This window comes from Amphiura filiformis, chromosome 14 (genome assembly GCF_039555335.1).
Source record: "Amphiura filiformis chromosome 14, Afil_fr2py, whole genome shotgun sequence".
In the NCBI taxonomy this organism is placed as follows: domain Eukaryota; kingdom Metazoa; phylum Echinodermata; class Ophiuroidea; order Amphilepidida; family Amphiuridae; genus Amphiura; species Amphiura filiformis.
The window spans coordinates 2,292,409-2,309,148 of record NC_092641.1 but is presented as its reverse complement, the minus strand read 5'-3'; positions in this window follow the sequence as shown (position 1 = coordinate 2,309,148).

The window sequence follows — 16,740 nt, the reverse complement described above, 5'->3', positions numbered from 1 at the left end:
TCTCTCTCCCTTTCTTCTCTCTCCCACACATGGCCCCAATCCACCCATCTCTCATTCCCTCTCACCTCCACTCTCTCCTCTCCCGAAAGTGAACTTTCAAGTAGGCCTACGTCTCGTGTGGACACACTCGCAAGTTACTTTCGAAATTAAACGAACATGTAAACACACCCACTTCTCTGGGATTAGGTGAATGACCGCTAAGGTACCTCCTTTGTTAGTATGCCAATTCTCCTTTGTTAGATACCGTACGTTTGATTGTTGTGGATAAAGGATATGACCGTAACCATGACTACTATGTTCCTTCATTGTTAGTTACCGTAAGGGATTAGAGAGCGCATAAGGCCGCTTGTTATGCTAATTCTCTTCATTGTTTGTTACGGAACAGGTTACTCACCCTAAGGTCAAGGTTTAAACTCAGTCGCTACGCTATCGCGACGATTGATTGACTTTTATTGAATAAAACCGCTGGTGAAAGTGGTGCCGCAATTGGGAACTTGATCCAATATCTCCCTTCCCCTCTTCACCTGTCCCTAATCTCCCGGTCCCTTTCTGATCCCACTCTCCCTTTCTTCTCTCTCCACACACAACTCCATGAAACACACACACACACACCCACACGCACACACACGCCCTCTTTCCCTCTAGGTGGGGGGGGGGCTGACCGCCTTTGATTGAAGTTACCAAGTACAATGCCAGAGTCCGCTTCCCTCCCGTAACATTAACTCTTCCTCCTCTCCCAGTCCATCCCCTTTTCTTATCTGCTCTCTCTCCCTTTCTTCTCTCTCCAACACATGGCCACAACCCACCCATCCCGTCTCTCTCATTCCCTCTCACCTCCACTCTCTCCTCTCCCGGGAGTGAACTTACAAGTAGGCCTACGTCTCGTGTGGACACACTGGTAAGTTACTTTCGAAATTAAACGAACATGTAAACACACCCACTTCTCTGGGATTAGGTGAATGACCGCTAAGGTAACTCCTTTGTTAGTATGCTAATTCTCCTTTGTTAGATACCGTACGTTTGATTGTTGTGGATAAAGGATATGACAGTTACAGACCGTAACCATGACTACTATGTTCCTTCATTGTTAGTTACCGTAACGGATTAGAGAGCGCATAAGGCCGCTTGTTATGCTAATTCTCTTCATTGTCTGATTTACTGTCAGGGGGAAGCTTCTGAGACGGGGTTACCTTCCGCTTCTTCCCTAAATGAATAAATACATCTGTATCATCAGCTACCACACAAGTATTATGTGTTGCAGTAGAATACACGCTGGGAAAAGCCAGGCGAGGGTCTGATCTCCTATCTCTTTGATAGGAGAACAGCTCTGGGATTTCTCGTAATACTGACTTTGGTTCTGACGGAAGGCAAAAACACACATGACCCTTTGTGACAAAAACATCTCTTCCTAGAGTAGATTCATCAGATAAAATTGTATCACACTGTATCTGTCTAAGGGTCGTCCAGACAAGGAAGAGAAAGAAGAATAACCCACCTTGACCAACAGTTACCACAGGTAGGTGAATGGAATGACTTCCTTACAAATAAATCCAACAAACTGCAGCTAACGCAACTTATAGTACTTATTGTATTTATTATGTTGCTATTTGTAGCAGAAAATGCTACAAAGAACCTACATTGCAGACAAGGGACCAGGCAGCGACTTCAATCAACCTTTCTATGGCCGGTCTAAAATGAGAGCCTTTACCAAGATGCAACAGATTCCAGAAAGCCTAGAACTTCTATCTAGCCTTGAAGGAACTGCAGCCAATGTTAATGAAGTTACATGACTTCATACTTCACATAGTTTACAACAGGCCAAGGAAGGAAAAGACGGTAGGGGATAGTCGCTATGCAATGAGAATGTGTGGAAAGGGGAAGAAGCGGGAGATAACCTTGTCTCAGAGGCTTCCCCCTGACAGTAAATCAATGAAATGCCACATCGAACATGCAAACTTTGTAGTAAACTGTATTTTTAATTGCCTGGTTGGTATGTTCAAACAACATAATCCTCTATACTACGGCTGGGAACTTGATGATGATGATGTTGATGATGTTCTTAAGCCCGTTTGGTACCGTGGTTCGGCACTTCCAAGTGAAGATGAGGTGAGACAGATGGCGGAAGAGGAGGAAGGGGATGAACCACTAGAAGCGGTCATGCCGACTCCAGAAATCCCACCAGCACTAAGGGGATATAAACTGATCAGCGACTCTGAAGATTAAGAGGACGAAGAAGTCCAGTTGAGTGAAGAGAGTTCAGAAGAGGACTCGTAAAAATGACAATTAATAACCATATGAAGCAGGAAAATACGAAATAAACTTTATCGGCCATCTTGAATGTAACGGTAATTAAGGTAATTGGTGTTCAAAATGTCGATCAAAATGACCTGCGAACAGCAAATCACTATTAGGTGTTGTTTTTCAAATAGTTCTTGCAGCTATTTTGGATTTTGAAGGGAGCCGTAATATAAGTTTAAATCAAGAAACTGCAAATTGAACCTAAGATAATTATCATATACTAGTACAAACAATCATTATGAACTATGTGGCGGACATTACTAGTATGATTTCAAGCCAATAGCAACCATTTTGAGCTTTCATAATCTGTTGCCAACACATTTCTACATAATTATATCCAAACTAACACTTAATTGTCGACACTAAAGTTGTGGAACATTGTTACATTACTACATCGTTTTTCAGCTGTTATTTTTTTAAATAATTCTTTTACCCCATGCAGCTGATTGGGGTGGTTACGGGCCGTTTAAAAATACTAACCGCGAAATGAGGATATCGAACATAGGTCCCCGCAGGGCTACAAAAAACTGCTAACCGCGAAATATGGATATCCAACTAGTTTGCCCCTCGAAGCTGTAAAAAACCACTCATCGTGAAATATGGATATGCAACTAGTTTGCCCGCAGGGCTACAAAGAACCACAAACCGCGAAATATGGATATCCAACAAGTTTGCCCCGCAGGGCTACAAAGAACTGCTAACCGCGAAATATGGATATACAACTAGTTTACCCCTCGAAGCTTCAAAAAACCACTCATCGCGAAATATGGATATCCAACTAGTTTGCCCCGCAGGGCTACAAAGAACCATTAACGGCGAAATATGGATATCCAACTACTTTGCCTCGAATGGCTACAAAGAATCACTTACCGCGCAATATCTTTTTACCTCAAAAAAAGAATTAATATCTACCAAAACACGTTTCAAAACGTAAAAAGGGGCCAAGTTTAAAAATCTTTCCTGTGTGGCTTTTCACCCTTTTTAAACTTGGTCCCATTTATGAAAGTTTCTAAAGACCCATACGAAGTCATCTTTAGGCTACTTGTTTGTTTTCTTAGTTGTCAGTGTTTATTTTGTGGAGTAAATTAATTAATGTGCGTGCTTGATTGAAGTTTTTCCGTAAAGAAGTTATAGTGTATTTTGATTTAAGCAAAAGTAGCAAATACTCACTTTGTTAAATTCTTCATCGTCTTGTGCGATCCTGCGCCTTATGTACAGATGTAGGGCCTATAATATGTAACAGGTTGACAGACAGTCAATTTGCTAAGTATATATAATACTCTACTACTCTTTATGAACACGCAATATAATGAAACATTTTGATAATACATAGCCTACGTCATATTGCACCGCTTTCGAACAGTCTTAAACCTAATTGTTGCATGTAGAAATTAGGACTCATTCTTCATGTTATTACGGTACCACTTTACTGAATGAGACCAAGTTTAAAAAAGGGTGAAAAGCCACACAGGAAAGATTTTTTAAACTTGGCCCCTTTTTACGTTTTGAAACGTGTTTTGGTAGATAAATAAAATACTCAAATGTTTAAGCGATCAACGACATAATAATGACATAATAGTATACAGCATTTTAGCTGCAATTTTGGATTTGCAAGCACATGGCAGCTATTTTGATTTTCTTAAATGAGGTTTAGTATGCTCGTTGTGCTCCTTGCACGATTAAAACAAAGATGGGAAAGGGTTTCACAGATACGTTACCACTAATACGTTACCCCCAATACGTACAAGTAATATTGCTCAAAAATGAAATATTGTTGAAAAATCACACATGCATTGTTTTGTGTTCTTAAACTATTAGAGTTTACGATTCTGAATGAATTTTATGAATTCTTTGTGGTTGGCATTTTGTCATTCCTGAGACCAAACTTGGACGCTTTAACGGAGAATGGGCCTAATACGGTAAAACAATGAAGAGAATTACCATAACACTTAGCTGGCTTGCGCAGCTGAGCAGTCTCTCTAAGATCCCTTACGGAAACTAACCATATCAGTGGTGGGGTGGGCGAGGTGGTGATTGGGGGGGGGGGGGGCGTATGCAGTGGCGGCTGCAGGCATTTTTCGGTGGTACAAGGGTGGGGAGGGGCAAAGTGAAATTCAGGGGGAGAATCAACCCATTTTGCGCAAAATTGGAGCAAAAAGTCTTTTCTATCTCAATTTCTGTTTGTGTATTGTACCAAAAGAAAACCGAAGGGGTTATATGAGTTGATCTTTAACAAAGATTTGCTCATCAATTTATCTTTTTTAAATAGAATTCAGCATAGGGCTTATTATACTGTCATTGGAAGTGGTCAGGCGCCCCCTCTCCAATAATAATTATTATCACTATTTGAACCAACTCGATATGTTTAGTTCAGTTAATAAAACTTCAAGGGTCTTTTGGTGAAAGTGGTGCCGCAATTGGGAACTTGATCCAATTTGTCCCTTCCCCTCTTCGCCTGTCCCTCATCTCCCGGTCCCTTTCTCACCCCACCCTCCCTTTCTTCTCTCTACACACACAACTCCATGAAACGCACACACACCCTCTTTCCCTCTAGGCGGAGGGGGAGGCTGACCGCCTTTGAACTGAAGTTACCAACTACAATGGCAGAGTCCGCAGAGGGGCAAAGTGAATTTCAAGGGGGGAGGGGCGGAATCAACCCATTTTGCGAGGGGGGGCAGCGCTCGAAATAAGGCGCGTCCTTGCGTCAAATACTCGTGAAAGTAGGCGCGGACCCGCAAATATCTTACGGTACGGGTCCGCGTGACTCGCTAAAATTGAACCAAGCAAAGAGCAGAAAATCCTACCTTTGTTGTTCCACTGGAAAATCTGTTCACATAATACGTCCAGCTCCCTGAGTACACTTTTATTTTAGTTTCCCATCAAGTTTTCAACCCAGGTTTTCAATTTTTTACAATCTATATACCGTGATCGCCGTAGCTAATTCTCTCTCTTGAAATTTCAAAAGCAAGGGTCCGGGGTCGGACCCTTGAAAATTGGTGAGGACCCTTGAAATTTCAAAGGCAAGGGTCCGGAGGACCCTTGGATATTTTTTCTTATTTCGAGGCCTGGGGGGGGGGGCTGACCGAACCACCGTCAGTCCGAATTCTTATGGTTCGGGTTAGAGTTAGATTTAGGGTTAGGGTTAGCGTTACGGTTAGGGTTAGGGTTAGGGTTAGGGTTAGAAACCCTAAAAATTCGGACAGACAGTGGTTGGACTGACGGTGTGTAGGCCTACCCAAAAACTTAAATTTTGAGGAACATTTGAGAAAAATGCGGACATCTGTGGAGACGAGAGGAGGGGAGAGGAAAGGCGAAGAAAGGAAATCGAGGACAGGATAGGAGCGGGGCGATTATTTTTTCGTACATCATAATTAGGCCTATATATTTGTAACGCATGTGGTAAAAATCAGTTGATTTTTCAGAGTTTGATTATCAAAAACGGAACAAATTTTCAAATATGATGTACGAAAAAAATAACCGCGAGCGGGGGAGGGAAAGCCCCGGCCGGAGGTGAGAAAAGGGAGAAAGTGGAAAGAAAGGGTGGAATTAGATTTAGATGATGTTCCCAATTTTATCACTATCATCAAAAGACCCTATTTGTTTTTTAAACTTGCCCCGATTCCATCAATAAAATAATTATTATGAGCAATGAGGACGCTAGACCAATTCAAACACCAGTGTCTATCAAACCTTGAAACCTGACAGATATAGTGGACAGCACCCACCCAGCTCTATAATAGAGGCCTTGCATGTGACGTATCATCCCGTAAATATGGCGGACTACTCAAATGCATTCAACAAAAGCAGGATTGCAATATACCGTGACAGTTCGTCTCACACACATATTAACCCTGCACTACGATCCAATAGGTTGATGACAACAGTTGATTGAATGGACTGCACTCCGCCATAACTACGGTGAAGGACACCGGTTCAAATCCTTTGTTTGGAGCCAATCGATAAAAGAATGCAGGGCTTCTATTGATGTATGAGGCACAACTTTCAGGGTCACATTTATAAAGACTTAACGGTGGGATTTATTGATTGATACCAGCCTGTATTCGTGGTGCGTCACGCACGTGAAGCTACTTCAAATTTTACAGCTGATTGACTTTTAACCGTAAGTCTATTCATCAATATCTACGGTACATGTACATACGGGAGCCGCCACAACGCTAATGCGATTTACCCTTTCTTTTTTGTGAGCGCTGGTGATCATGTAAAGCACATGAAAAGGAGCCCTTTTTGCATTGGAGTATTCGACGTAGAATAGTTGATGTAAATCTACGTTATTTAATATAGTCCCATTCTATTTCCAGTAATGTTTAAGTTCTAACGAATCATGTGTTTTATGACGTAAAATCGATAATATGTTACGTAGATGTATAGGTCAACTTAGACTTGGGATCAGAAATGAACGTGGAGACAGACTGGAGAAATTTTGTGGAGCTAATATAAACTTAGTCATTTGGGAACTCGTTTTTTCAGCATCTTTCACGGTGACTATGGACCTGGATGAGCTCAGGAGATAGAACAAGAGACCAGATTACACCATGGTCAGGAGGAGGTGCAGAACATCACTCTAGGACAGCGACCGGGCGCTGACTGTGGTAGTGACCATCATCTACTTGTAGCCAAAGTGAAACTAAGACTGAAGGGTAAGAGAGACAGGAGACATGAAAGAAGCAGTCCAGAGCACAGCAAATTCCCCAGAAAGAAGAGTAAGGGGGGGGGTGTAAACGGGAGCTGACTATGATAATTGGAAATGGATAATCGTAGATGCTTTTACTCCATGATAGGAATGGATTCAGATGACATCATCAATAATTTTCACATTGGATATTCTTTATTTTGAGACGTTCCTCAGATATTGAGGTTTAAAGAGCCACTTTCAAGTAATTTACTAATTATTTATTTTAATTATGGGATATTTGCCTTGCATAGACCATTGGTGTTTGGGATAACGATATATTGTAACTCTGTTGTATAACGTTGCTACCCTGTACCAAATCTTGATCTTTTTAAAGTTTAAAGTGGCTCTGACCGACAGAGCATGCTGAATGTGATCAAAGTTCTTGGAAGGGGGTGACACTAAATTCACGGTTCTTCTATTAGCAACGGAATACCTATGAAATACCTATGAAAGTGAGGCCAGTTATCGATCCGTTATGAATAATTCATGTTCGACCCCTTGGATCATGTAAATTGATATTGGCAAATAACAACGTTGTTAGTTTTGCGAACTTTGCCTGTTCAATGAGAGTATAGCGCGCCCCCAATACATCTGGGCACAAACCAGGCGAAAACGATCCAGTTTAATGAAATGGGGGACGGGTATTCCCATCAGGCACCAGTGATATGTTTTTTCAAAGAAAGTCTACTAATTTGATATGAAATGACATTTTGCAATAGCAAAGTCAAACTTAGGACTTGCTGTCAATAATATGAAGGAAATGTGTGACAGAGGCAAGATGAAAATACAAGTAGTATTTGAAGTTATAATAACCTTTGGTACCCGACCTGACCTTCCATCATGGCGCCTTATTCGTCTTATGTATTTCTATTATGCTCTCAAGTAAAATAAAATACCAATCTACCCTAAGCAGACAGAATGTTACTTGGCTCCCAGCATGAATTATTGATTTTATACGGAGGTAAAGAAATGTACAGTGTATGTGCAAGCCGTGCAACAATACTCCAAACATTTACGGTAAATCTGGATAGTGGTCACATGTTGACATATCATGTGTTTGGGAAATCACGTGGCAACATTTTAAGATTTCAGGCTTGTTTACTAGTTAATTGCCATTTGTACTCTTTATTATTTATCTTTGTTAATTAACATATATTTTATATGCTGATAAATCGTGGTTGGCTGCCCACGATATCTGTTAAATTCAATGTTTTATGAATATAATTCTACCACGCAGAGGGGGTCACACAGCAGAATTTCACATCACCTGACTTAGCTAGATTTCGAAGCTCTGCTCTTCAAATTCATGTTAATTTCAAAGTTTATACACTTAATATATTTAATATGATACCAATGTTTGTTATAACCAACTGGTACACGAAATATACTAGCTTATTACCTATACAGAAAGGTGATTATCAGCCTTCACTCAGCAATTTGACATGCCCGGCATATGCAGCCATTCTCCGTCTGGATAACATGACTGTCGCCCTCAATACGTCTGGGCACAAATTTAAATAACAATACGCTATTTACATATCAATGCGGCCTCATGCTAATTAAAGCTGCCCCATCCAGGAGTTCATCTATGGTTCTTGGTTGACAGAACCGTTGGTGGAGGAGATGGTACGTGCACGATGTTTGACATGACTGTCGAAGTGCAAATATTGGTCAGTGGGGTGTTTTCTGTACACACTGTTAAAAGCTGCCGTCAGAATTTCTGCTGATGAGAGTATCTCGTCGTCAGAGTGCTACACTATCGTAAGTGACATTTGTGGCCAATTTGAGATTTTGACGAATTATGGAAGGCCATATAAAAACGCACATTTTAAACCATGTTTTAAATTGCTTAATTATTTCTTAATTAATAAAATAAAATATCGAAAGTGCAATGCATTTTTATTAATGCCTGCAACACTATCGTATGTGCCACTTACGGAAGTCTTGCACGCTAAATTTGTTTTTCCATCTGCTGCAAGACCATCGTATGTGCCACATACGCTATTTTATTGGACCTAAACAACAAAATCACGGAATGCTACACTATCGTACGTGCAAAACAGTCTCTAACACATCACTGACTGTGACCCTGACGGCTGTAGGCGTTTTCACCAAGCTGGTTAAGAGGGCGCACCACCAAACCACTCCACGATTTATGTACCAGTGAAATTCGGTTAAAATAGTCCACCGCTTATTTGAGCTTGTTGCGGCTTTATTTTCAAAAGTATAGTCAAAATTTGCCCATTTTCAGCTCATTTGCTTCCGACAAGTGTCTACATGACAAAATATGAGAAAAAGTCCCAATGTTTTATTTCCGAGATGGAGTTTTGGCGCGAATTTGGACAATGTCCGGTTTCGAAAATTGAGTGATTTTTTAAGGTTAAATTTGCACACTTTTTCTTTGCGTCAAAATAGCAAAAAAAGTAGATGGTCACCAATATATGCTATGCATGATTAGCTTTAATTTGATACCAAACTTGATAGCTGAGTTACGTTTTTGAATTGCTGAGCGCGATCCAAAAGTGCGTCTTTCCCTGTGTATTTCAATGGCGCATTTAATGGTGGTGCGCTATTTTAAGTTCATAGCTCCCATGACTGGTAATAGAGACGACAAATCTGGTGTTTTTATTCTTAGATTCAGTAATAAATCTTTAGAGATAACATTAGGGTGCCTTGCTAAGGTGCCTTGCTATTGTAAATATTATGTTCCGAAATAAATTGACAGTTGTTAAGGATACTACCTCTTTTCGAGGTTTTGAACAAAAAATGGGATGAATTTGCCACATTAAGTATCAAATTTGGTACAGAAATAATCATCGGAATAATGAAAGTTATACCTCATCTAAAAGGTAAAAGTATATATATTATTATTTTCCCATTGTTATTTTTATAGCCTTAATCAGATTTTCACTTGAAGTCTATGACTTGGGTCCTCGCTTTCACCACTCGCTGTTTTAATTTTGGACCATTGACATTATGTTATACTTCACACCGATTTCTCTACCAAATTGTCGGCATATGTTAAACATTCCAAAATTACGTTCTTGCTAGAAAATTTTAATATCTGAGCCTCCGAAATATAATTTACAAGTTCTAGAAAACGTAAATTTTCGACTGAACTTTTGAATCTGCCAAACTGTCTTAAACTCTCAGGAATTCATAGATTGATTAATTTTTTCCCAAAAATTCAACTTTGCAAGACATCCAGGCATGTTGGTATTCAAGCACATGTAACATTTGAGGCAACATTATTGACCAATTTTTCAGAATTGGGCGGTGTAGATGGCTGTGTACTCTAATTTAGGCTTAATTACATTTCTACGCTAGCACATGTGTTTAGGACAAAAACGTAATTTATTTTGTCGTAAGTTAGCGCTCAAAATCAACTACAAAATGGGAACGTTGATAGTGTACGTTGGGGCATAATTAATAATGCCACACGGTTTACTTACATCGATCAGCTCAAAAAGATGCAATTTCATATTTATATTCCTGCACTCGACGTCTCCGCAGACAAAAATATTTTTAAATGGCTGCATTCTGTTGACATGACGTACGTGTGTACTTTGCGCCACCACATAGAGCAGGTCATGAATATTAATTGAGTCGGATTGAGTTATTTTCTTTCTTTTATTACTCACAAACTCACTCAATATTACTCGTAGGCGTAGGTGTACACCGAAGTAAGTAAATAAATAAATAAATAAATAAATAAATAAATAAATAAATAAATAAATAAATAAATAAATAAATAAATAAAGAAATAAATAAATAAATAAATAAATAAATAAATAAATAAATAATTTTAGTATAAGAAGAAAAAAAAGGCTTTAGACCACTCTGAAGTAATTAAAATAAGTAAGTAGGCCCAAGTAAGTTTAGAATAGTAGGTAGTTAGTTTATAAAAAATCGCTTAGCCCCAGAGAGTGATTTTGGGCAGGCAGAAGTGGGGAGCAAGCAATTTTTGGGCTCATAATTATTACATAACAAATTTGAATTTTTTTTAACAGCAGGATCATCAAACAATTAATGTTAGGGTTCATTTACAGTTACACGGACGCAGGCGCATATTGCTGCTTGTTCGGGTATTTTTAATTTAACTAAGGGGTGGGGTAATTATGTTTACTTCGCACCCGAGGGTGGTCAATGGCGTAGCTAGCAGTGGCGGCACTAGGGGAGGGCAAGGGGTATTCCCCAGACACGTAGCAAAGGGGGGCTGCCCTCTGTGAGAAGCATTGCCCCATCCGGGGATGCTGGCCGCCCGGATAGATTTTGAGGCCTTTATTTGTCATTTAGCCCATTTTGACAATTTTCGTCAAAGCCCCCCCCCCCTGGCACTATGCCTTTTGTGGTATCACACGTGTTTGAATAGAAATTGTTTTGCGTACTTCCTTAATGTTTTTAGAGCACATTTTTTCAATACTTGGACAAGTTGACGTCGAATGATCTATTCTATGTTGTTTGGCAATAATGTATGTTGCCTATATAGTATGTTCAAAGTTGTAATTTTGTGTTTTTGATCGCAAAGATTCGGAATTTTTTATTCCAAAATCAAATTCTGTAACCGCTAGCATGGTAAGGAGGCTTCGCAAATGTATTGCCCATAGACCTAAATGGTATGTGGCAGTCCTCAATATACATAGGCATGGCATATTATAGGACTGGGAGCGAGTCTAATACTGTATGTGGTTGCCGACGAGCGTTAGGAATGGCAGAAACTGTCGGTGAAGGAGACTACATACATCGCTAACAAATAAGCGTCCTTAACAACCATCTACCAAAATTCAAAATTGTCGAAATAGGACACTTTCATGATTTTTTTTCGTTTTTTTTTATTTCACCTGATTAATAGTCATATCGCCTTGTTAAAGAATTGAAAATATTTTTTAGACCAATCAAACCAGTATACTAGAGTATGTACCCTTAAGGAACATAAAATGACAGCTATTGGACATTTGAGTCGATATTACGCATATCCTAATTTAGCAGTCAATGCTATAATATCGATGTGTCACATACGATAGTGTTGCACTCTACACTCATTTTTATTTTACGACAACTAAATCAATTCATCTATTTACGAGCGTATTATTTTTAACATCATTTATATTGTGATGTGCCCTGAGTAATTCAATTTAATTATTTAGCTTTTTTTACAAGTTGAAAGTATTTCATGAGTTGGGAAACCCCCTTGTACTTGCAAGAGTTGTGTGGAAAGTCATTTCGAAATTACCCCAAAATTACTGTAAACAAAGTCAGATCTATGTTTGGAACTTGGAAATCCCCAGTTCAGTGTATTGCACCATTAGGAAAACCCCCAGGAAGTGATGTAATGTGAAATGTTAATGTGTATAATTAATCTTGGGAAATCCCAAGATTGCAGCAATCCGTTGTGAAAATGTGAATGAAGTAATGGTTTATTAATAGATGATGGGTTTTGCATGAGCACTGGTATAAAAGCTGGAGGCTTGAGTTTGGACTTTACAGAATGTCATGGGAGATTGTAAAACTCCACACGTGTGTGTTGGTCTTCGTCCTTCAAAAAAGAAGTACATTTTAACCAGTTTACATTGCCAATATTTGAGCTATTTTTAATACAGCAACGAAGGAGATTTCGAGTACACAAATGTGCACTTCCTCATCAAAGGATTAAATTTCTTCTGTTGAATTGCTGGAGTTTGCTGGGTTTATGAAAACCACACATCTCTCAAATACATCGGAGCAGTGTTAAAGAAGCCTGTTCCCTGGAGAAAGAGCGATTGGTGAAAGAAACACCATTTTTGGAGAAAGCAGCGCAAGGAGATCAATATTTGGAGAAAGCAGCGCAAGGAGATATATTCTTGGAGAAAACAGCGCAAGAAGATAAGTGATTGGAGAAAGCAGCATGAACAATGGACTTCGCTGATTTGCGCAGGACAAATGAATAATGATGTATACATCAGTCGTCCAGAACATTGCAAGAACTCTAGGATCACCAACAAGAAAACCGCTGGTTAAGTACTGATAGAATAAAACTGTGATTGTGTGATTTTATTGTATATGCAACTGTTGTTATACAGGGTGTCCCAGAAAAAAATACCGGGTGAATAAATTTGGACGTAAGTCGAAAAGTAGACATCGGAATCCAAAAATCTAAAAATCCGCGTGTAGCCATTTTATTCCACATCTTATATGCTAATTTTACTGGAATCGGTTGACTGATTGCGAAGAAATGACCGATTACATAACGCGTGCGTCAATTCACTTCATTCCAAGTTTGAAAGAAAGATCCTTCAACACAATGCGCATTAACTGTCAATGGGCTTCTCCAAAAATGGTGTTTGATTTGACAGATGTGTGGTTTTCATAAACCCAGCAAACTCAGTAATTGGACAGAAGAGCTTAAATTCTTCGATGAGGAAGAGCACTTTCGTGTAATCATAAAATAGCTCCATTATGTAAACTGGTTAAAATGTACTTCTTTTTTGAAGCAAGAAGACGACCAACACAATCATGTAGAGTCAAACTCTAAAACTCTATGATTATCTATAAGCTTCAACTTGGTTCTTTTATGTTTCAGTTTTATAATGGTCTACTCCCTCCTGATCTTCTTCATGATAATTTTTTCAACATTGATACATTTGCTCACCCCTATAACACCAGACATGCAAATGAGCCATTCATCGTTCCTACTAAATCTGTTCTTGCTAGTAACACCTCTAAAACCAGAGGACCACTTCTCTGGAACTCTCTCCCTCTTAACGTCAAACACTCTGTATCACATGTTGCCTTTAAAAGCAGGCTGAAAAAATGTTTCATCGGTGAATATGATTTGGCTCTACGCTGCATGTTTGCCCTCGAAGCTTTACGGTAGTTGTGCTTGATTTTTAATTCTACTTCGCTGCTATCCAATCTTTGTCTTGTGTTTCCTTTGTGTGCTTTAATTGTCTTCTACTGCTTGCATTCCTACAATAGTACCCACTGAACTTCACATTAATAGTGCATCATCAGAATCATCATCAGAAACCGTAGGCGCTTGTTTCCATTATGCTCTTGACGTAATTATTAGCTATGACCTTAACTATTATTCTCTTTCTCTTTCCTTTTTCTTCCCTTTCATATCCTTTTCTCTTCTTTTCTTTCTGTCGGATATGTGTACGTGTATGTTTGTGTGTCAATGAGGTCTCTGCACCTCACGCCCCGCGTTTAGCAGAGTCCTCGTCAGTCATCTTTTTTCCCTCTCAATTTCCTTTGCTCAACAACCTAGTCTAGAATTGTATTTTATTTCAGCCCAGATAGTCTACTTTATTTAACACGTTCAGTACTATACTTTACTTTGTATTTATTATATCAATGACCATTTAAAATGTAATCTGATAAACATGCATTATTACGTTGTTGTATTTATTTATATTATACTGATATAATTGTTACTAATTGATTGTATTGATATACCATTAATGCTTGCATCATATTTCGTATTATTTTGACTATTCATTATATTAATGATCATTCATATATTTTGTATTATCTTGCTTAATAATTAATCATGCAGTACTATAGAGTAAGCCAAAAAATTAAGGTACCAGTTACGTTCACCACCTGTATATCCTAAACAAAGGCAAACATGTCATAATTGGAACCAACAGCCAATAGCTGCATCTTTCAGCTCGAATTTAAGACCTCATTCGTTGACATTGTCCAAGAAATAAAGACACGACGATCCAAAAACCCAAGGCAGATGCAAATATAAAAGTTGCAGTTTGCCACATTGCATGTCCTATTGATTTGTACACAAAGCGTACGCGGACAAGATAACTAGCGCTGTGCTTTCATTGATTAGCACGAAAAACTAGCATCGTGCTTTCATTGATTAGAACACAAAAGTGCAACTTTTTATTTCGTATCTTCATCAGGTTTTGGACTACCGTTTCTTTAATTGTCAACCAATTTCTACAAATAAGGTCTTAAATCAGAGCTAAAAAGTACAGGCATCGGCTGCTTGTTTTAATTTTGACACGTTTGTCTTTATTTAGAATATACAGGGGTGAACACAACTGCTACCTTAATTCTTTTGCTTACTGTATTGTATTATCATTATTATCATTATTAGTGTTATTATTATTATTATTATTATCATCATCATCATTATTATTATTATCATTACTGCCATTTAAAATGTAGTCTGCTTAAGCATGCATTATTATATTATTGTATTGACTTTGTATTACTCTGTTGAGTTCTATGTATCACATGCATTTTGATGATTGATGAAAATAAAATATGAATGAATGACTGAATGAATGAATGAATGAATGAATGACTGAATGAATGAATGAATGAATGAATGAATGAATGAATGAATGAATGAATGAATGAATGAATGAATGAATGAACAATCTCCCATGACATTCTGTAATCAGCAAACTCAAGCTCTCACATTTTTATACTCCCAATCTATTAATAGACCATTCTGTCACATTTACTTCCTGGGGGAATTTGCAAAATCTCCATTTTACAATCCAAGGGATTTTCCCAAGATTAATTATACACATTAACCTTTCACATAACATCACTTGGGGGAGGGGTCCTGATGGTGCAATACACTGAACTGTGGATTTCCAAGTTCCAAACATAGACCTGACTTTGTTTACAATAAATTTGGGGGAAATCCCAAAATGACTTTCCACACCAACCCTTGCAAGTGGGCTTTCCCATCTCATGAAATACTTTCAGCTTGTAAACAAAGCTAAATAATTAAATTAAATTACTCAGGGCACATCACATATTACACATGCAAAAACAAATATTACTTAAGATAACAGCAAAAAGAGTGCGCTTAAAAACACAGAGAACCAGCTGTGAAATATTTTTCATGGTTGATCAAAATGACATAAAAAAATTGTTTAACAATCGTATAAATGGGTCTTATGCAAAGTTTTGAAGTTGGTGACAGAATTGTTTCCAATTGACGGCGGACGAAGAAGGTTCTTTAATGATGAGCGAAGAGAGCGACTTCGGCGATATGAGCAGACGAGGTCTTTAATGTATGCTGGTGCCAAATCACACAAAGATTTGTATGTAAGTAGAAGTATCATGTATTGAACTGGGCAGCCAGTGTAGTTCTTATTCATACTTATTACCATCTTAGGTTGAATATAAAGTAGGTTATAGACAACATGGCAGCTTTGATTTACCAATATGTAATCCCACCTGACCTTGAAAATGGTTTAAATGTATGTGCTGACCCCCAAAACGTATGATTTGGCACCAAAATTACCATTATTAGTTGAATCTGAAGAAGGTTATGGCCAATAATATAAAATGGCGGCCATTTTGGACACCATCTTGAATTCCTCAAAACCCTCTATGGTTAGGAATTTTTACCCGGCAGATTCTGAAAAAAGTACACCCCTGGCTATCCAAGTCAATAAAAAAAACCCTTTTAACAAAATTTCAAGCTCATATTACAAAATTCAATATTTCTTCCACACTGATGATATTTCACTTATTACATCCCTCCTACAAATTATTCCTTTTCCGATTGTGTATTTGACAATTTTAGCTTGAAAATGACACGAAATATCTCACAAGTTATTCTTGGAGGCTGCAATGCAAGATGTGTTCCAGGATTTTTCCACCTACCTCCACCCTCCCTCAATGTTATAAAGACATGCCATTGCTGTCCGGGGGCACTCACTGCAAATGGGCGACGGGAATATGCGAAGAAAATTCTTGATAATTCACCACCCGTTTTTCTCTCTTAACTT